This window comes from Aythya marila (assembly GCF_965140915.1).
Source record: "Aythya marila genome assembly, chromosome: 3".
Taxonomy (NCBI): Eukaryota; Metazoa; Chordata; class Aves; order Anseriformes; family Anatidae; genus Aythya; species Aythya marila.
In genome coordinates, this window is record NC_139044.1 from 3,574,861 (window position 1) to 3,597,396 (window position 22,536).

General features: G+C 38.2%; 1 protein-coding gene across 3 annotated transcripts in view; it reads right to left on the reverse strand.

Annotated features, from left to right (window-relative positions):
• Nucleotides 1-22,536, reverse strand: part of PLCB4 (phospholipase C beta 4) — a 204,901-nt gene that overhangs the window by 172,209 nt on the left and 10,156 nt on the right. For all 3 annotated transcript variants that reach the window (XM_082757588.1, XM_082757585.1, XM_082757586.1), the window contains exon 2: nt 12,365-12,424. The gene's annotated coding sequence lies outside the window, so the exon portion shown is untranslated. The remainder of the gene's footprint in view (nt 1-12,364; nt 12,425-22,536) is intronic.

Genomic DNA, 22,536 nt, shown 5'->3' on the forward strand with positions numbered 1-22,536 from the left:
CCTGCCATTTAAGAGAATTGAAGTATAAATAGCAGAGACTAAGGGTCTCTGTGCTTACATATATGACAACTGAGAATGAGAAAAAAAATGAAGAAATGCCAACACAGAAAAATGTTTACAGGAGGACATAATCAAGATTCAAGTTTAAACCTACCAGGAGCTTGCTCCCATCTTGTTCTCTATTTACAAGCATGATCAATTAAACCACAAAGCAGTTAATACAGAAGTACTTACATGAGAAAGGCCTTGGTTTTCAGAAAACTGTTGCAAAGGAACGCTCATTAAACAGGCATTTTATGTATTGCTACACCCCTAGCGCCTGCACGAAGCAAAACAATACCTTTAATAAAGTAGAAGCCAGCAGCTTTCCTAATGCATCTCATAAAATCGGTGTGTGCAAAGCTCTATCAACTCTCCATTTCAATTTCCATATACATCAATATTTCTCATTTACTTTTTCTCAGTTGCGTATCTGTTGAAATAAGGTTTGCGGAAAAAAACTTGACTGAAAGAAAGAACATTTTAAACCAGAAAATATATAATTAAAACATATTTCATTCTAAAATGAGTAAACCCAAGCTGTTTTATTGTGTTTTGTGGTGGTGTTTTTTTTTTTTTCCCCCATCTTTGCAACATATTTTCTGTCAAGTATGTTGCAAAGCACACATACCTGACAAAGCCAGACATCCAAGCGGACCAGACACCATGCAGCAAACATTTTGTTTACCAGAAACATTTATAATTCAATTTGGAGACATTTGCAAATGTTAGCTTTCAGACTGCCCTCTTAATGTGTTCTTTAACAACTCAGTAGATGCACAGTAACTGCAGGTATATTAGTATAATCAGTCTCGGGAGTAAATTATGCCATCTAGCCTTTTAGTAATGTTTTAGTTGCAAAATTCCAAAAAGAAAAGGCTATGTCAAGTAAAACAGACCACCTGGTTCAAAGGAAACCGGTCTGCTGGACATGTTACATAAGTGAGAAAATGCAATATCAAATCATCTCTAATTATATTCTGAACATTTGTTCTGATGTTTTGAAAAGTTCTGGATAGTTTAGCTATTAAGTCTTTAAAGTGAACTGCAGAAGTACTTCCTCAGTGGAAATAAAGGAAACTTTACTTGAAAGATAAAGCAAGAAAAAAAAATCAGCTTGCTTCAGAAATCTTGTTTGGTTTTTGACATCTTTTAATAGTTTTAAAACATCATTATTTGAAATGACTTCAACACATTTTCTTTAGCAAAGAATCCAAGTTTTAGACTATATTGTCAAATTCCCAATAAAACAGAGATACTTCTTCCAAAAGGTAATAATACATGGTATCTTTTGCAAACCTGAGCTCATTAAAAACACTGACAACACAGTGAAAAAAGTGGAACAAAATGCTTCTAAAATTAATATTTTAGAAGAAAAAATCTCAAGATCCTCAAGACACTAAGAGAAATCAGGTAAAAGCTTAAAAACAGGGGAGAAGAAAGATTATTTTTTTTAACCTTTCAGTAAAGTGTCATAATGTAATATTAAATTTTCTCAGAGTGGGAAAAATTAAGAGTACTACCAAGCTATTAAACCTTCCAGTGGATCATTTGTGGTATGAGTTATTAGCATAATTGGGGGCACGCTTTATTATGACCTCTGCAAAACTTTCATTTCCCAAATGTGATAGATACAAAGTGCTTTTGTAATACCAATAATGATTATTTCCTATGGGAAACTGCCAATTATAAGTTGGTGAAAAAGGCTATACTGGGTGTACATTGAGAAAGTGAACACACCTACCAACAGTCAGACTAATTAAAGCCATTCTTCAAATATTAATAAAGCTTTCCAATTCCATGAAATATAACCTGTACATTTCAGTTCAACCACATCCTTGTCAGGTCATTCATTCAACAATAATAAATATTTGACTACTGTTTAAATACAGCATTTATGCTGAACATTCACCTTTCCCTGGCAGTAAACCAAAACGTGTGGGAAGCTGTTTTAACATTTAACCACTTGACTCAATTTCGTATTATTTATATCAAGTCACATCAAGCGCCAGCAAAAACATAGACACAGAGACAAGTCCCTTGTGTTCTGGAAACACGTATTTGAAAAAAAAAAAAATCATAGTGAAGATCATCTATAGGGATAAGCAATAAACTGCCAAAGAGTATGTGTTTTATAACACTGACTCCAGTATATTCTGTTGAGGTCACAAGTACAAGAGGTAGCAGAGTCAATAGCATCATTTCCTGCTCTTCTGTCAGCTGCTGTCTCATACCCTTAGCTGCCAAGGTTCACATGCTAATGTGTATCACCAAGAAAAGACAGAGGGCATAGCCTGACAAAATTCCTGAACATGCCAACTTGGCAGCCAAAAGACAAGACAACCACCTTCCCACCCACCCAGAGTGTCCAGCTCTACACGTGTACTTTAGGCATGCCAGAGTGGGAATTCTTTTCAGCAACTCCAGCCTGAGGCATCCTGGTTGCAAAGCTGCTGTTGCATCCATGAAACCATACCGCACAGAAATGGCAAAGTCTTCCAGAAAATGCAGTTTTAGGATATATAGTGCACACAGTCTCTTCATAAATAAGCCCTGGCATTTCAAAGCTCTCCCTGGATCCCACTGGATGTACAGACTGAGTTGGTAGGCTGCAGAATCATACCAGAGAATAGACGAGAGCAAATGAAGCTCCATTAAGGGATACTCAGGACAAAATCATGTGCTCCCACATTACTAAATAGGCTTCAGCTTTTACTGATTAGCCATTCTAGACAGTGTTGCTTTAATTACCATTACCTCATATTTAAAAGGCATTTGCTGTAATGTCTTTGCTTTAGCCATCATAATTTTTAGAAGTTCCTAGCATCTGATTCCCATTTATGCTCCTGCCAATTTGCAATACCTTTGCGAGATGAAATGGACATAAAAGCAAATGTAGAGATATCGTACTACACCTTTACCTCATCTCTGGAATAACAAAGAAAAGTAGAGTATTAGTGACAAATCTGATTTGAAACTTTGTGACATTAGAAAACACCCTCAATTGAGAAAAGAGGAAAGCTTTTACTTTTCTTAAAATATTCTCCTGGAAACTGCCTAAATTGTTTAAAAATTTTACAAGAGCAAACTCCCCAGTTCACCAATTGTTTATACGCACCATTTATAAAGAAAAAATTGTTCTGGAGAGTCTATGCAACAGACAGCTTAATTAGGGCATGGAGCAAAAGGCACGTTAAACCAACAGAATAAAAGATCATTTAAAAAGCACTTAAGGAAGGTTGTTCTAGGTTCTTCAGGATATCTTGCACGACGCATATCTACATCCTTAAAAACAGATGTGTTTACACAAAAGCAGGTCATAAAGACTCTCATAGAAACAAGACAGCTAGATTTCAGGCATAGAGACCCAGGTGATTTGTAGATGGGGTTAGATGTGCAAATGTTTTTCTATTTTTCCCCTACAAGTTATAACTATATTGTTCAGTCTGATAAAAGACACTTTGCTTAGTTCCAACATAGCCACAGGCAAATGCCATGCTGATGTTTGATATGACTCCTTCCTTCTCAGAGTTTGGACAGGCAGGACTGACTTTTGAAAGGAACCATGCGCACCAAACTCAAGCTTCATCAAAACTTCAGCAAACTTAAGTTCTGATCCACCTGGACCACAAGTTTTCCATCTTGTATCTACCTTTCAGAGAGGGAGTTAAATGGCTTAGTGGACCACACATAAGAATCAATGTATGCAAGCCCACACTATTTGGTGAAAATTAAAAAGTCAATAAAAAAACCTCATTTACTTCGTTTTCAAAGACAAAGATTCAGAAATAACTTGAACAAACCATCAAAGTACCAACATGAGGCAGACATGCCTGACCATCTTGCTAGAAAGGACCTCCTGAATTCAAAGAGTCAGCTGCTCAACATAAACGTAATTCAAACCAAGTACAACGGTATATATGTGTTTTAATAGCCAGGCTGCTTAGCTTTTCTCCTCCCAGAAAGTTTGCAAAGAATGAAACACACAGTAGCTTTCTGAAGGCTAAAATATAGCTAAGCTCAAGGCAAGATGTGATTCAAGAAGAATGTAACAGAATTAATTTTTGTCAGACTGAACTTACAAACTGGAGCTGGAGATCCACATTTGACCACCTAGACCTGATTAAACGCAGTAAGCAGAGCACTGCCTTTTTTGTATGAGAAGAGTGATCTGGTAACCAGGCCATTTATAAAAACACTCATTGCAAAATAAGTATAAACGGTTGAATTCCTCTAAATGAACAAAGGCCTGAGAAAAGGACATTCTAGAGTTTGAAAAGCAGTCTGTGTATCAGTACAGGAGTTACCTATAACCTCTACAGCAGCGCTGAAGATAGGCTCCCAACTGCTAATCCAGACTGCAAAAGATCTCAATGATCTTGTTTACAATCCAGATTTTGTCTGCTACAGATCAAACTGCAAAAAGTGCAGTTATTAAATCTATTTACTAGATTTACTTATTGCTTTTCACTGTAATGTTTAATACGATGACTTATTAATTCTGAAGAGAAGAAAGCTACAAATATAAACAAGTGAAAGGGGGGATGTGTGCCATTAAGCAATAAACAACATTCCATATTTCTGTCTTTCCCCTTTGTTTTACAAAAAATAACTAGACAGTAGTCTCATCACTCCACATACTGTAACTTTCAAACCTTGGCAGAGCAACTCTTGCACAGTGTGTTTCAGATCCAATAACTCAATGCATGCTTCAAAGATCTGGCAGCAGTTTTTTTAGGACTTATTTCCTACTTTTCTGGCTTATACTACCTGTTGAGTTTAGAAAATTTACACTCAGTAGATTAAGATGATGTACACAGAGAAAGAGGAAATCATAATAACCACAATAATTATAAATGAAATTTTGAATGCAAATTTGATTGGCCACAGATATTTCCATTGCCTGCAAGGAATCATTCTGACGAAGAACAGCACACACGACCCTCTCAGATTCCAGCTTTCACAGGTCCTACAACCAAAAACATTTTGTTAAGGTAAACTGCTGCCAACAGGGCAGACTCTGTAGCTATCACACATGCAAACTCCCTGTTCTCTAATGTGACACATGTTTTAAGAGCAACAGAATTACAACAGGTAAGGTATGAAAACTAGAACAAAAGCAGGTTCTGGCAAAGCCACAGGGTGATGGGGAGTTTTGCCTTTGATTAGAATCTGTTTACTTAAACACTCAGCCAAGCATCTCTCCTCTAAACCAGACCGCAAATGTAATTACGGAAAATTTCACAGGGATGTTTTCTCTAGTTTCGTAAAGAAGTTGAAGACACAGGGAGGGGAGAAAAAAAAAAAAGTCCTTTCCAAATGCAATGCATTTTCTGGCAGTAGTTGAGTAGTTTTCTTTTTGGCATCACCAGACTACAGTAAGACCTAAAGCTGAATGCACCATTTACGTTGTATAAGAATACACATCAGTTTAAAAGAAAAATATATACTGGGCAAATAATCTTGGTGTATCTCTAGTAAGGCTTGGCAGGCAGTTTCAACAGGAAAATGGAATCAGAAATGAATAAAACATTTTATCCAAACTCATCTGTGCACATGACCTCTTGCTTCCTCCCCCACAACATATTTCCTATATCTGACAGTTTTATTATTACATTTCCTGCTTTTTCTACCACACTCCATTTATTTCACAGTTTTCCCCCTACCTTCCAAACTGTTCTGCCTATTCTGTAGCCCTCCATTTCTTTCTCGTACACTTGGCCCCAGCTGAGTTCAGTGGCAAAAATCCCACCAACCTGACTGCAAAGCGATTCCTTGGGAACATCACCTACCATCTCTGTCCTCTGCCACCACCGCCCTTCAGCTTTCACACTGAGTCATGTCATCCAATTTTAGGTTGAGAAACTGGAAAGGGAATAGTTTCCTCCACTCTTTTCTACTCTACCCCCTCCATTGCCAGGGGCATACTTCCACCAGTTCGATTGAACAGACTCCAGGAGACAATTCAAGTCACTATCAAGGATAAAAGCAACCCAGGAAAAAAGAGGAAAAAAAAAAAAAAGGAAAACACCAAAAGTCAGCACTTAGTGTCTTGGTGAGCTGAGCCTGCACAGAGCTTAACTGTTTGCAAAAATTCCCCTTTCTTCAGATTTCATTGAGGCCTAACAACACGAGCTGTCATTTTGTTTTACTTTCAGACTGTTTTCTCACCCACCGCACTTTATCCCACATTGCCCACCTTTTCATATAAGACCAGGTCTTTCCATATTTTAACGAAACAGTGCCCTAGTGTTGGGCACTAATGAAATACAAATTTTGAATAAAATAGCAGCATAGCTTAGTTCCTTATATAACATTCCACTACCTGTGTGCTTTTCCCCTTTTCTGGCGAGTACACGAGAAAAATTTAAGGGAAAAGCTTTACCAGGCAGCCAAAGGAAGAAATATCCAAACAAAAGAAAGCAAACATTCCCAGCCTAAAACAAGCGCTAATTCAGTTTACTTGTCACACACCCTTGTATACATACACCACTTCCAACAAAGTCATGTATGCAGGAACACTTCAGGGGAAGCAGCTTTTATTTCCTAGGTGTCCGATCTTTCCCAGTAAATTATGGGTACAGAGACAGACTGGATCAGACCCAAGGCCTGTCTACTGCAGTACTGTCTTGGATGCCAGCACCAGATGCTTTAGATGAACGCATGAGAATCTCGCAGTAGGCAGTTATTGGATAATCTGCCCCCCCACATAAGACTCATGCTGATCACTGCTAGTCTGAGGTTGTCTTATGCAATGAGAAATAAGTTAATTATCCCTTCCAAATTTTTATTATTATAAGTAATGATTATATGGCTATCAAAAAGAACAAAATATTCATCAGCCAAGAATTATTTCCTCCTTTTATTTTTTTTCCTGCATTAGAACGCCTGAAGATTCAGCCACGGTTTAAGACAGACCAACCATGGAAATGATGGAATTGATGAAAGCACTCATCTTAGAAATTTACAATTTTGAGGCAGTTCTCTGGTAAACTTCAAGTCCTCTCCAGAAATCCACCAGTCCCTCATTCTTTCCCCACTAACCTCCACTCTGCCACCACAAATGAAAACAGACTTATTTCAGGATTTTATTTAGCAAATCTACTTTTTGGCCAGATTGGTTCCATGATTCACTAGTCACTTACACAGGCTTTTGATGTAAATGAGCATCCTGGGATGGAAATCAGAGGCTGGGAGTGAGACTGGGGACTGCTTTCTTTAGCAGCAATGGACATGAACCTACAGGGAACCTGACAACCACAGCCATGACTACCACCATAAGTGATCTATATACTTTTGTTATCACTTGCTTTTTAGTCCCCAGAGCTCTCTCCCTTCTCTCTGAGCCACCAGCCTCCCTCAATCTGAGACTCTCACTAGTCCCTACTTCCTGCTCCATCCACACTTACCTTTCCCAAAGAGGTCTACCTGCCACTAGATTTTGCTGTAATTATCTGAACAGTCTTTCACAGTAAAGTGTGAAGAATACGTGATTTCCAAACAGCAGGGAATGTTTAGAAAACAATGCTTCATCTGGATGCAGTAAGCTTCTTTTATTTTTTCTTTTTTCCCTTCTGTTTTACATTGTTGACTCCAAGTTTTGATGACAAGATATTTTAAGCATTTCCGACTTAGAAGTGTGCTAAAAATAAGAGAATTTTTTTAAGGAAAACATTGTCTAACTTAAGGGAAACTTGGTATATACACCACCTAAGTAAGCTGTGCATGTTGCTTACAAACAGCAGATAACTTTTCAGACCTAAAAACTCGATTTCTGGAAGCCAGAGATAACATGCATAAACAATCTGACAGGCTGTAGGATTCAATGGATCTGATTAAAAGAACAGAATTACAAGTCATGGGCAAAACAGATGCTACAGAGCAAAATTCATCTCAAGTGGAAAATAACTATGCAAAATATATTAATTGCTGTGCTTGTAAGGGACAATAAAAAGATATTCAGTGGAGACAGAGTCTAAAGCTAAGGTTAAAAACCTCTGTATTTTGAGAATAGCAGACGGAGCAAATTGCACTGGCCTCTTACAAGAACAGAACTTCTCTTCTTTGTCCTTCCCTATAAAGTGTCACTTCCATTTTGGGAGTGGTTACCATGCCCTATATAATGATCAGAAGGCAAATACTTCAGGACTAAAATTCATCCTCAATTATGTGAGTGCATATATAGTTATGCTGTGCGGGTGGTAAATCATACACTGGCATAAGGAAAACAAACGTAGAGTATTACTGGGTTCATAGCAAAAAAAAGATTACATATAAGTTCATCAGGTTTTGGACTTTTCAAGTAAAGAAGTAAACAGTGCAACACTGGAAGTTACAGTATGTAATTCATACAAGTACGTGGGTGTGAGCAGCACCACATTAACAGTGTTTGCATTTGCACTTGCAGTACTTTCACAGTTACAGGACGATGCCTGTGGGTATGTGTCAGTATTTTGGAGGCTCCAGAGAGTGAACTAGTCACCTAAGTCTACCAAGTACTCCAACTGTTAAAGTAAAAACAGTTGCAGATTCAGCTATAAAGATCAGAGTAGTTACTCTGTTAAGCTTCAGTACTCTTAAGAACCTAGGTTTTTAAAAGAGCCAGTAAATTGCTGCTATTTTGTAATCACAACAGGGTGGAAAAACTTGAGCAACTGGATTACTGAGTGATCCCTTAATGATCTTGAATACAAGAGAAAGTTGCATCATTTCTCTCCTACTCTTGCAACCTTCGTGTTCAGCTTCTTCATCCTTTCTCCCACCCTGCCAGGATGGATGAGGGCACACAGGCCCCCTGATGAACTGGTTCCAATCTGTCATATGCAGCAGGATGGACAAACATTATTTACATGTCCTGGAGGGACACAGTTATGCACATCACTGTTCAAATCTGTTTCATTACCTACACCACAAGAACTGCTACCCTGAAGGAGTCTGCTGGTACCCTTAATTTTGTAATTACCTTGAGGGTAGTATTAAGATTTTAAAAAGTACTTTTTGTTTGAATAGTAAATACAAACTGCACAAATGTGTGTGTGGCTAATATGTTAGCTCCTAATATGCCCACCTTCGTGATTCTAGCCAATAGTCCATTAGGTGTTCAAACTCTGTCTTGAGGATCCAGCTATACAATAACATCTTTAAACCACATTAATGGGCAATGTTTATGGCCAATGTTTTAGTAGTGAGAACCCTTACTTTCTTTTACAGTTAGACTTATCTTTGGTAATGGCTCTAATGTGTCCCTCTCCCTTCCTCCACTTCCACTCAGTCAACAGGGTATTCCAACTGCTTCATAGCTGAGTGGGAAGATACCAGTTTCAGAAAAATATTAGTGTGTCTTGAGCATAGTCAGATTCAACTACTGTCTGCCTACAGGGTAAACAGTCAGCTAGTGACTGTTCCAGTGGGCTGCTACCTTCTAAACAGAGCACTGGCAGAATGCTCATTTCCGCAAGTCCAGACTATCAGGGAGTGAGGCCTTTCCTTGTGAATTCCACGTAAATATACAGGTAGGTTGGTTTTTTAATCATACCATACACAATCACATAATTAGGATTAACGGAGGCAGGATTAACATAACTGGCTCTTACTGGAGACAACACACAGAGATCATTAAGAATCACTTTGGAGTGAATGTTCTTAACTCAACATCTGAGAGAGCGTTACAAAAGTACCCACATGAGAGCACTGGCAATTTCATCAAAAATACCAAGAACCAATAATCTGGCTGTGCCCTTCACTCCAGAAGGAAACTCTACACTTCTAATCTGTAAAAATGCCATAGGGATCTTATTCCACCTCCATAAAAATCAACTAAAATGCGGTAATGAATAAAAATCATGTAATGATCAGAACATTGTTTTAATTACCACTCTGGTCAGAAATGCCCACTGAACATTATGCCTGGCTTCAACGCTACAGACTTTGATCAGGAGTTTAGTACTCCTCCTTTCAAGGGTGTCAGAGACTACAATCAATAAAGCAATTTTTATTTGGGTAATAGCTCAGTCTCTCTGCAAATAGGAAAGTGGCAAAAGTTCGCATAGCTGCTGACAGCATTAAAAGAGGTGATTATTATACATAGAGATGTGCTATGATTCAGGCAACATCTCTTATTTGCACCCCTCTGTCCTCCCAGCACTCTGTAAGCAGAATGAACCTGTAAGGACCCACTGGCTGACCTCAGCTCCTGAAGGGATACTGTTCAAAATCACACATTGTAATAAAAGACAATACTGCACAACAGTCTCACTTACCTTTAATAATCTGATATGTTAGCGTGCTTGCTATCAAAAAAAAATTCTCCCAGGCATCCTCAAGGTAACTAGTATTAACTGCAGTACACTGCTAGCAGACCTTGTAACTGACTGTATAAATTGCAACTGCCCAGGGCTATTTTTTTTTTGTTTTTGTTTTCTTGTTACTGAGCCAAATTTTCTTCATATTTACTTCATGTAAGTTGAGAAGTTGTGGAATTAACTTTTCCTTTGTTCCAAAAGGTTTTATTAACTTTAAAGATGTGCAAAGCCTACAGCATATCCCCATGTAAACTATGTTTAAATGGCTAAAATTGCATCTAAGTAGAAAGTGAAAAGGAACAATCAACTTTCTTCACACCTAACTCCACCGTTAATGACTCCTACCACCACTACATAGAGTTTTATTTTGAAGGCATGCAAGTTGCTCAAATGCAGAAGCTAAGGTACACTCAAGGTACACTGATTCATCCCCTCCTTCTTTACCAATTCTAACAAATGAGCCAGTTACCCCAGCAGTTCTATCACTAGTATGATTTCTATTCTGAATCTCCAGTAAGTTCTACTACTTACACCTGGGTAAGAATTTAGTTAGCACTACCCATATTCTTAGAGCAACAGTCTGAAAAAACATTTACAGTAGTTTCTACTTTCGAAGAAAGCTATTTCTGGCCAATGTAGGTTTTATTTATTTATTTATTATTATTTTAGCAAACAGAATTTTTGCCCATAAGAGAAATACTTTAAATCATTTACAAATAAACAGACCAATTGTGATAAAACACCGTGTCACTGTGCAACAAATTTCCCAAATTCTTGTGGTGTACATTGTGGGAGAAAAACAACAACTTAAAAAAAAATCTTGGGATGTTTTAGTGACTAATACCAAGGCTATATGTACATAAAACACTGCCTACTGCCATTGTGTTATTACTTCTAAAATTCTAGAAGACTAGGGCACCCATACACCCTTTGGTATCAATTACTTTTCTGCACTGAAATTTTCCCGAGACATCCCTGTACGGCAAATCTGTCTGGAATTGGAATCCTCATCTCAGACTCCAGATGACCCTGAGATTCCTGATGTGAATTTAGATACATTTTTATATAAGCAACAACAAACAGTAAATACATTATCCCATAATGGTCATTTACAACAATTTCAGTTGAAGGAAGAGTGAATGTTCTAAACTGTATGTGCATGGGTAGAACTCTGCTCCTATATACTGAGGTGATAGGCAAAGAACTTATTTAAACTAAACTGGATGGATTGGCCAACAGGGCAAGGCTGAGGTCTCACCCAGAATTGGTGAGAAACTAGCATTTGCTTCAACAGCCCTTTTGGCCTGCTTAAGATCTGGATACTGAACCAAGTGGAATTTTGTGTTGATTTGGTGCTTTCAGAGGAGAGCAGCTTCCAGTCAGCAGCACCCAAAAGGGTAAGAATCCTTGATGCCAAATGGCATATATAAAACTACAGTCAGACTAGAAGTACTTAAAGTGTGAAATCAAGGTGGTGTGCAAGTGACCTGAGTGCATTTTGTGTGGATGTTATGTTTTCTGCAAATCTGAGGTAAGAAGAAATAGCTGGAAATACTTTGAAACTAGAGCGCTTTCATTGCCTTTGCAGCTGTTTTATGAACGGATCCACATAAGCTCGGGAGTTAGGTTGGGCCTTAGCAGGAAAGAGAGGTTAGTTCATTCCTTAACCCCTTCTCCACAGAATGTTAGGCCACTACAAAAAGATGAGGTCAACAAGTACCTATAAAACCCTCAAGTTGCCAGTGGTACCAAGCCATCCTTACACATCTTTCTTAGTCTCAAGGTACCTGGTTTTCAGAAGAGCTCAGCATACTCTGAAGTTGCAGACTTGTGACCTAAATTCCTGATGAAGTCTCTCCCCTCATGAACCTAAACTATTGTTCTTTCAGAACACATTCCTCATTCTACTAAGACTTCCAGCACAGCATTGAAACACTAAGCAATATTTTAAAACTTGAAGTAAATTATCTAGTAAAAAAAAAAAAAAAAGACCAGATTAAAAGGTTAATAGAAAAAACACTTACTTTTTGAAAATCAGAAATTACTCCGTAGAAATTCCCATTGTAGAAGATGATGTCCTTCCCCTAAAAAACAAACAAACAAAAAACTCAATTGTACAAACGAATATCCAGTTAATAAAATGCAGTGAGCTATGTCAAGGCATTTTTAACCCCCAGAAATAATTTCTCATAATGGATCAGAATACATCCATTATTGGACATAAGGATAACATCCACACAACAAGCAAAGCAGCATATTTACAGAAAGAGGAATGAAGGGAACAGAAGCGTTCAGAACTGAAGTCAAATCCAAATTTAGTTTAGAAACTTATGCATTAGAAGAGGTTTTGAAAGGAAAAAAAAAAACAAACAAACAAAAAAACAAGTGTTCAGTTTTCAAAATAACGCAAAAATAAACTTAAATAGATCCTTCAAATGAATGTCCATCAAGAATGCCTATGCTTTAGGACTGAAGTTCTATTTTTTGCTCTGTCATTAAGCTTCATGTTTTTTTCTTCCCTTGAAGGTAAAATAAATTGAAACATAGAATCGAGTGCATCCACTATGCACACACTCAGGATTAAATCTGACCTGGTACCTTTAAGATTTTTAAGAAGTGTAGGAGAAAAAAATATATGCGCATGTGTGTACACATATGCATGTGTATATACACACAGATACCCCAGCAAGATTATAGAAACAGAGGTTCTGGGAACCCAAACTCTCAGCCAAAGATATGCCAGAGCATGCTGAAGGTCTAGCATTTTGCCCTGAAAACTCACGGTGCATAAAATGCCCTAAGTATCATACCAGAGTCACTAAGAACCACAGCGGTCACAATTACAGCAATGAGAGCAGTTAAAGAAAATCATTTCCTGTTTTGGTGAAATCTCCAGCAGTTGCCTAAAAATTCTACTAAAACAGAACTTTTTCCAGAACATAAATAGCTACTCAGGGGATGATGGCTAGGTATTTCATTCTTATTAAATATTGACAGTGCGCTCTTCTAATAAAAGAGCACACAGTGCTTTTGGTTTTTTATGCCCCAAACTCTTATTTTGCTAGTGCACTTCCAGAATGGCCTGAATAGCATCTAATTACATGAGAAGGTATCGCTGCATCTCCACCACCTAATAACTACACACAAAAGTGTCCTTATACTTATTTCTAGGGTCAACCGAAATCAGTTTAGTGCTAAAATAAACTCACAGCTCAAAACATGTTATTGTTGGAAAAACAACAACGTTACAAAAATATTTTAAGGCATGTAAACTGTATTAGTAGTCTGCAATGCCAGATACATATTCAGTATTTGTTTTCTTGCAGATTGTGGTCAAATTTTAACACAGTTACATCAGCATAAAATATAGCACAGCTCCACTGAAATCAGTAGCATCATGCCACACCTAATGCACATAACAGAAGCAGAATCTGTTTCTCAACTGTTTTCAATCATTTACAGCTTTCAGGGTAAAACTGCCACTGGGCTCTGAAATTTCTCATGTTCCACATACACAGATGAACACAATCTCAAAATTAAAAGAGAAGATGATTTCTTTCATTAATTACATAAATATCAAAATCATTGCCTTCTAACCAGTTATTTCTTCAAGATCTTGTTTGTGTTCAAAATCTCCAGAGGCCTTTTAGTAAGACGGTAAGTTCTTTGACGGAAACACTTAGAGCCAGAGTCAGGTCTCAGTTACACAGGCAGAAATGCAGAGCAACCCTTAATTCACAGTAACTCAAATACTGACAGGGAAACAGCCTGCAGCTGCAGCCTCAGGTTTATCCTTTGTTCCACAGCTGGTTGTAAAGGCCAAAAAGACATACCTAATAATTCCTAATATTTTCATTCCTTTCCTGTCCCAAGAAAAATAAATGAAGGAACCAAAGAAGAGGTAAATAAGCTGGTCTTAAATACCTTGATACTTTTTTTTTTTTCCTCCAGAGAATCATTGATTCTATGTTCCTAAATTCCTGAACACTTAACCAGACAAGTATCACAGATTTCAATTGCAACTAAAAACCTAAACAGTTGTTGAGGCATCAAATGCTGAAGCGTTCATTAATCATCACTGGCTACACAATAGATAATACTAATCCTTCTTCTACTTGACACATTACAGGTAGAGATTTTCACCCTGGGGTTTACAGACCCCTGAAGACTCAGACTGCTGCTGAAGATCCATGATGATTAGAAAAGTAAGACAGACAGCATACTTTCCGTTCTGAAACCCAGTACCCCTGAATATACTTAAATGTCCCAAACTTAGCAATTTAATTATTCTGTCCAGCACAAATTATAATCTAGTAGTAAACAGAATACCTCTCACTAACTAGCCACCCAATTCTTTGCATTTAATAGTGCTATCTAAACTCTGGCGTCTCACTTTCTTTCTTAATTAAGAGCATCCTTAAGCATTATGTGCTTGCCAGTCGACCCAGGCCTTACAAGCAAGGTAAACTTCTTTTTATAACTTTGGTCCTTTCACAACAGGAAAGGAAACTGGACATTCAGTTGTCACTGGGAACATGCATATGCATTTCTGCATGAGCCAGAGTATTGCCAAGACTAGAAAACCTCATAATGTTACAGAAGAACAGTTTCTCTTCCTGGTGGAAAAAAAAAAAAAAAAAAAAAGGCAAGCAACTCCAGCAGCATTTATTCATTGCTGAACTCAAGAAATGGATCAGTATTAAAAATAAGCTTTCAACTTGAATCAAGGGCAGCTCCTATTTTGTACTGCAGAGATTTGCTACTCTCACCAGCCCACTTGTATATATGAAGTATGAGCTGAAAGGGAATCATTGAAAGTGAACTGATCTGTTTTTGAAAAAAAATAAGAAAACATGGCCATTAAACTTAATAGTTTTGTACGATACAGTTGAGAGAGACTGTGCAAGTGAGCTGTGTCTTGCTCAGCTGCACATGTCCAGTGATATCAACTCTTCCTGGTATGGTAGTACCCATTTATAAATTAGCCCTAAAACCTACTAGGTACACTGCAGTATTCACCAGAAAGTTCTGGCCCTATCAGAATGCCAAGCAACACAAAAATGGTCTTCAAAATCCCTCTGAAAAGCAGTTATGTTAGAGCTGAGCCATTGGGACCATACATCTTCACTTCCATATAATGGATAGCAAATGGAGTTTTTATTTCTCCTACTGAAATGTCACTAACACCAAGAGACAAAGCTTTTACCTAGTTCGGAGCTACTGTTCAGAAAGGCAAGGCTTGTTTCTTGACTAGTCATCCGAACCATGCTATCACCTTAACCAGGCAGCAGAGCTTAATCAAGTTGTCTGTCTCTCCCCACTGTGTGACTTCAGGTTTTTCTTTATAGATTACCAGGGGATTAGGTCTTCAAAATCCCCAGCTAAATCATGATGATCCATCACCACAACAGACAGCTTTCATTGAGACCCTGGGTTTGTCAATGGATCCCAAAGCTTTACTTTTTTGAACAAGAAAACTTTAAAAAAACAAACAAACAAAAAAAAAAAAACACTTTGATCTCTGAAAAGATCAAAGAATGACCTGACAGGAACACATTCCTAGAAGTCTCCAGTGGTTTCCCACCTAAGAACACTTGGCAGAGGATGAAGAGCACTCACTTGAGTTGCCCACTGGGAGAATAAAACCTTAGAACTCGAATACGGACTTTCTGCCTGATTCTAATTAAACGTGGAGTAATACTACCTGATTTAGAAAAGACCATTAAAATCTTAATTTAACCACAACGATTTTGGTCTTACTCTAAAACAGTCATTACCTACCAAACTTTCACTCATTTTGTGCCAAAAAGGACCATCAGCCATGGTGTTGTGTTAGTTGTTTTAAGACACATATTTCTTTTAAATCCCACAGACCTAAATCCCCTGTGCAATAACATGGCAATTTCTAAAACAGTTCTTTCTTCCTTCGCAATTTTTTTTTCAAGATCTGCAAGTAATAACAACAACAACAAGCTGCAAATCACACTTGCTTTAGTGCTAACTCCTTGATAAGACAATGCCAGCTGGTACACACTTGTGGGCAGGAAACCCCCCACACCAAAGGAACCAAAGGATGTCAGCCCCCTGCCTCCGACAGCACGCAGCGAGGCTGTGTGCTGCCAGGTCCTGCCTTCAATGGTGCAAACTGTTCTAGCTAGGGCTAATGCTGTCAAGTTGTTCATCCTCGCCTGAAGCCTCGGAGAAACCTCAGCTCCTTCCTGGAGTGGAGCCGTGCCAGGGACATCAGGCTGTTGCTGGTGACACACACTACACACAATTCAGTAGCTTCCTGCTCAAAGCATTACATAAGTGGAGCCTCTGGCATATCTTTCTGGAACATTTCACGTACTAATCCACAAGATCAGTAGCCTTTTCAGTCACCAGATAACTGCATCTTTTCTTCACCGATACTGACCCGGATGGTACTGACTGTAGGCCTAAGGCTGTCTGTTCCCAAGGAAATAAAAAACAGTTATGACCTACAGACACAGAGAAAAGCAGCAGCTAAACAAATGTCAGTAACTTCAGAGCCAGTGAACAAATATATTTAATCCATTTCTGCTAAAAGAATGCCACACTCAAAAATCACATCTGGATTAATTAAGAACAGTTGCATTTAGCTTCACGGAATTAAGCCAGAAATTTATTAAACAAAGGAAACACACAACCTGCTGCTAGTGCCACGTGATACACTACTTACCAGTCATACATCTGACCCCAGCCACACTCTCACAAGTCAAGAAAGTTCTCAACTCAGGACCTGCATGCATACAGCTATGTTGAAAGCTTAGTTCTTCAACTACTTCTTGGTGTTTGCTGAGCAGAATTCAGTATCTTGAATTCCTGAAATAAGCGAACTATTTTCCAGAGAGATGCCAAAAAAAATTGGAGGCCAGAAATTATTCTTTATGAAAAGTATATTGATGAATAATAGTTAAGTACACTCTCAATAATTATTTATGTAAATAAATCTTTCTGGCTTGTTCATACAGTGAATGAGTTATATTTATCTGATAAAACTACATCACTTGAGCCAGGCAATAAACAGCAGTGTGTTTATGCAATACAAAATAGATACCGCAAACTCTTATCAGTATGCAAACGTAACAGGCCTACAAAACAATCTGTAACTTGAGTGCTGACATTTCAGGGTATCCTAAAGTTCCTGCAGGTACTTTTGCTTATGTCTTAAGAGAATATTTTGTTTTTCCTCAGAAAAACAAACACTATCTTCAGTCATCTACAGTAATTCTCTGGAACCAAAATTATCCTGCTGCAGTGTTGAGAGGTTTTTAATCTATGAAATCACTGCAGATGAAAGCAGTAACAATCCAAGACCTCACTTAAGCCATTGCAAAGAATCCAGCTCAATTATGTGTAAATGCTTTTATTCTCCTTCGGCCAATGAAATCATTTTCACAAAAAAAAAAAAAAAAAAAAAAAAAAAAAAGAGCACTCTGACTAAGAGCAAGTAAGACCTCTCACCATACCCAAAGAAAACAGAAATGAAGGGGGCAATCCCAGCATCCAGCCTGCAACCTGGGCAGCCGATGCAGGCACCAGGAAACAAGCAGTAGGTGAGAAGAGGGGAAGAGAATGGATGCTTCTTTCAGACCAGCAAGCCATCAGCTGCCAGCTCTTTAAATCTTTAAAAAGATAAAATGCAATAATTTAAGGTCTCCAGGGACATCTCAACATGATCACAGAAGTCCTACCACAGGTCAGTCATTCTTTTTGAGATGTGTCCCTGTGCTCCAGAGTCTGAGAGTTCATTTCTTGTTGTTCATGTTTCAAAATGCAGACCAGCAACTCCCACGCAGCATATTTTGATCTGTGCTTCTATAATTGCAACCCTCGACAACAGTAAGAGAGGGATTATACAGCATTATTTCTCCCCTTGAATATTTACTGAGATAATTATGCATCAGTTATAATACTAGTTGAACTGCACAGTGCAAAAACAAGACTGAGTGGGCATGCTATTTTATCCAAGTCTTTCTGTCTCATAACACATTGAGAAGTACACAGCCAATCATAGTAGGGTAATATCCTCCAGGATAGATGTGCTCAGCTTTTAAATACAGTCCCTTTTTTGGCAGTCATATTAAGATACATCCCCTCCTCCCACCAAAAAACACCACTACATGACAAAACATTATCAATTACTAAAGCCACCTGCACTTCTAGAGAATGCTCCCCTTCCATACCTTCTTTCCTTCCTTCTGGGCTGCACAGTGGAGACAAAACAGTCTATTTACAAGAAACTTTATGCTAGCGGATGTTACACCACAAAAAACCTGCTTTGCTCCAAGTTCAGCAAGGTGGTGGGAAGAAGTTTACGTAACCAGGCATTATGAACAAAAGCAAACCACAGGACAGACATTTAATTTTATGTAAATATCTTTTCCCCTTTCTCACTCTGCCTTTCCATTTGTTTTAATTCCATAGGAGAATGTGACTGGCAGCCACTTCATAATGCACTGCAGGGCCTAAGTGCCAGCAGCTTTTCTCGTCTCAACAAAATGTACAGAGCTGAAATTAAATTACTGCGGGCTTAAACACACTTTTATTTTACTGCTACCCACCTAGAACACATACCCAGTTCAAAGTAAACATGTTTAGTCACTGCATAATATGAAGCATAAAAGAAAAATGTTCACTGTACTTAACTGAGAGTTACGTTCCAAAACAGTTTTGATTACTATCTCTGAATCCAGCAGCAACCAGCTAGCTAAAACTGGCATTATTGTGATGGAAATAGCACTGTATTTCAATGCAAGAAAATAAAACTTCTACCAGATACTAGCACAGGATTTGAAATCCACCCAAGAAAACCATTTGCATTATCAGTTTGCATTATTCTGCTCTTGTGTTTTAATACCAAGTTTAAACATTAAGTCGCAGGTACAATGCCTTTTTTTTTTTTAAAAAAAAACTGATGCAATTTCTTGGGGACAAAATCTGATATGGCTGGTCAGATTTCCCGGCAAGCAAAAAAGTGGGAGACGTTAGTTTAATTTTCTATTTGTCCAGTAAGCAGATTAAAGCATTACACACCTGCAACAGGGGTTTACAGAGCCTCACTGTGCAAACATCCTGGGTCCTATGCTGTATTAAAACCAATCACTGATGATGGTAGCCAGCACCGGTTAGTGCTAGGCTGCACACATTAAAAACTTACACCTAAAAGCGAGCCAATAATTTTGTAGTCCCACTTGATCAAAAACTATTACCCCATGCAGCTCCAATTTTTAGACTGATCTTTACTACTGCAATTAGAAGAATTGCTGAATGCTTATGTTGTTGCCTCTGTTTGAAAAATTGTATTCAACTCCAGGCTCCTCTGATACTGATGTTACAAATGCATTTGGGCAAACAGCATTTTTAACAAGTACATATAATGCCTAAGAAGAGGTTCCAGAATCACCATTAGATCTGAGTGTTGTAAAACTGCAAAGTGTCAAATAATTTTAAGCACAGCTGAAACATCTTTCTAGATGTATGCTTTGTATATTTGACAGCAATTTCTGCCCAATCTCTCCTATTGCTTTCCTCATCCAGCTATGCAGTCTGTTTTTATTGCTTTTCACAGAACTAGGAAAGAGAAGAAGGAAACAGAAACAACACAACCCAGCTAAATGGTTTTAAAACTGACAGGGATATTCTGTGGCAGACTTCATGTGTGCAGCTGCTTGAGTACGTTTTTTGAAAAACAAAATAAAAAGCCATACATATATATACACATGTATGGTTTTGACTTGAGACTGTCCCTTTAAGCAAGCTTTGCTGATTCAGACTATGGCTGTACAGTTGCCAAGGGGGAGGCGGGGGGGAGAGCTCCTGAGTTATGCTCTGACTTAGGAGGTTTACAGAGGGAATCCTCATACCTAGAAATAACACCAAGAAGCACATTTACATTTTTGCTGGAAGACTGGTGTCACAGATTATACGAAAACAGACCACTTGATTAAATGCTCTGTATCAGACTACACTTCTAAAACCGAACAGAATGGAACCTCGCTATTGCTGGGCTATAAATCAAAACTGGATCTTTTCCATAACAAAGGTATTAAAGACAATGGCCTCTAATGCTGCATGACATGTCAATCTAAGCAGAATGAGCAATGCTTTACTCCATACATTAAGCTGCACGCCTGGGAGTTTGCTCTGCTATAGTATGTGCATGCCCCTGATTTCCTACATTCTGATTTGCAATTCAAGGTCAAGAAGTAATTTACCAGAATCCCTGTTAACACGCATGCTGCTAGCTTCTGTAAGCCTTCTTATTACACTAAAATAGTCTCAACAATTGGAATATAAAAATATAACAAATTGTCTTAATCATGCTGAAAGCTGCTTTATACCTTTAGACACTTCAGCACGTTAAACTGAACAACATGGAGGCCATTTCTTTTTAACTTACAACACTCAATAGTTTAGTTAAAAACACTGTGCTGCAGTATATTATCTCATCTAAAGTACCAATGAACGGTCGCCAACCAGGTCAAAAGGAAAAGAAAAAAAAAAAAAAGAAGAAATGCAATACATGCCATAAAATAAATAATGCAAGGATAGTCCCTGCCCCAGAAACCTTGCAATTTAGGGCATGAATAAAGAACCCTTAAGGGATCGTACTAAACCTACGTAACATTCCTGAATTCTTCATACTTTAAGGGATCAAACTGCAAGTACACATTGCAGAAGGTTGTTGTGTATCCAAGTGTTCATAAGAGAATGAACTGTCATGTCAGGCACTACCATGACAGATAAGAGAGAGATTGGAAAATTATCATAGTCAGACCACCAGAGGTGAGGTGTGTGTGCAAGACACTGTATTTAACCCAGATCCTGGCCTGGAACAGAAAGAAATGTAAATTTTAAAAAAGTTCTCGCTACAGCCAGATATGCCTATGTCCAAACAATACAGGAAGAAAAAAATGGAGAAAGACTCTAGAATTACCACACAGCAAAGAAACAGCCTTCAAGGTGGGCCCTATCCTTCCCACGCCACAAAAGTTTATAAGCTCTAACCTTCATCCCAGTCCTACAGTTCAAAACATGTTTTTCTTGACCCAACTTTTTGGATATACATTTCACTTTAGATGGAATAATTTGACCTTCCTTGGATGTATATCAAGGAAATTGTCAAATTAAGTTCTGAAGCCAAATGAAGTACTTCACCTGCAAAACATACAAACTGATGTAATCATATCTCAAGTTCCGAAGGGCTGGGTTGCTGCAGCATGCTGTGCCCAGTTCAGTTTTATTTCTCACAGATGGCATGCCTCCTCCTAGTACCTGAGTCAAAGCCCAACATAAGTGCCAGGAGGGCTCTGATGGTCAAGGTGGTGCTCTTTACAACAGGTACAGGAATATAATCATCATTTCTGATCATTCAATATACTGCGCACTTTTCAGATTTTGGTTCTCTCTTTGTCAGGTCTAATTTCAAGAGAGGAAAAAATGAGGAGCCTCTTTTTATGCTTTATCTACTGGATAGAATAGGCTTTTCTTTTACTCCCACTCTGCCTTCGGCTTTGCTTCCAAGTATAATTAAGCAACTGATAGCTTTTTAGAGGCAGCAAGTAGACCAGTACAAAATAATCATAAAAATAACATACTATAGCACCACTGATACAGCATATCAAAGCAGTCAGCAGACCAGCATCATCCAAGCTTCACTAATACCTTGCAAGGTGCCAATAAAGTCTTTCTAAAGATGGGAAGCTGAACAGAGAGGAAAAATTAAGAGTGACTTTCTCTAACTTTTGCCAGGCCAAAACACAGTCCCAATGACAGCGCAACACTGGCAGCATTGAGCTAGACATGGTCTGCAGAGCCACTTGCACTATTAATGTTAATATTTATATACCCTGCTTCTTATCAGCTCTTCAAAGATCATCTCACCAATCCTTACCTCATGGGCTTTGCTCAGAATGAGCTTTGCTGAGAACAGAACAAATCACATCTCCAGTCACGTACCCCTCATACGGCAATTTTCCTCTATTATTATTTTCCCTTTTAACAATGAAAAATAGACGAGTAAGTAGACACAAACAGGTTTGGCCTATAAAACCTGCAGATGCAGAAACCTCACTGTGAAGGGAATGCAATAAGAGAACAGATAAATTGAACAGCCTTCTGAGAGATTTCTTAGCTGAGGCACAAAGTGATTTGGAAATGAATACAAGGCTCA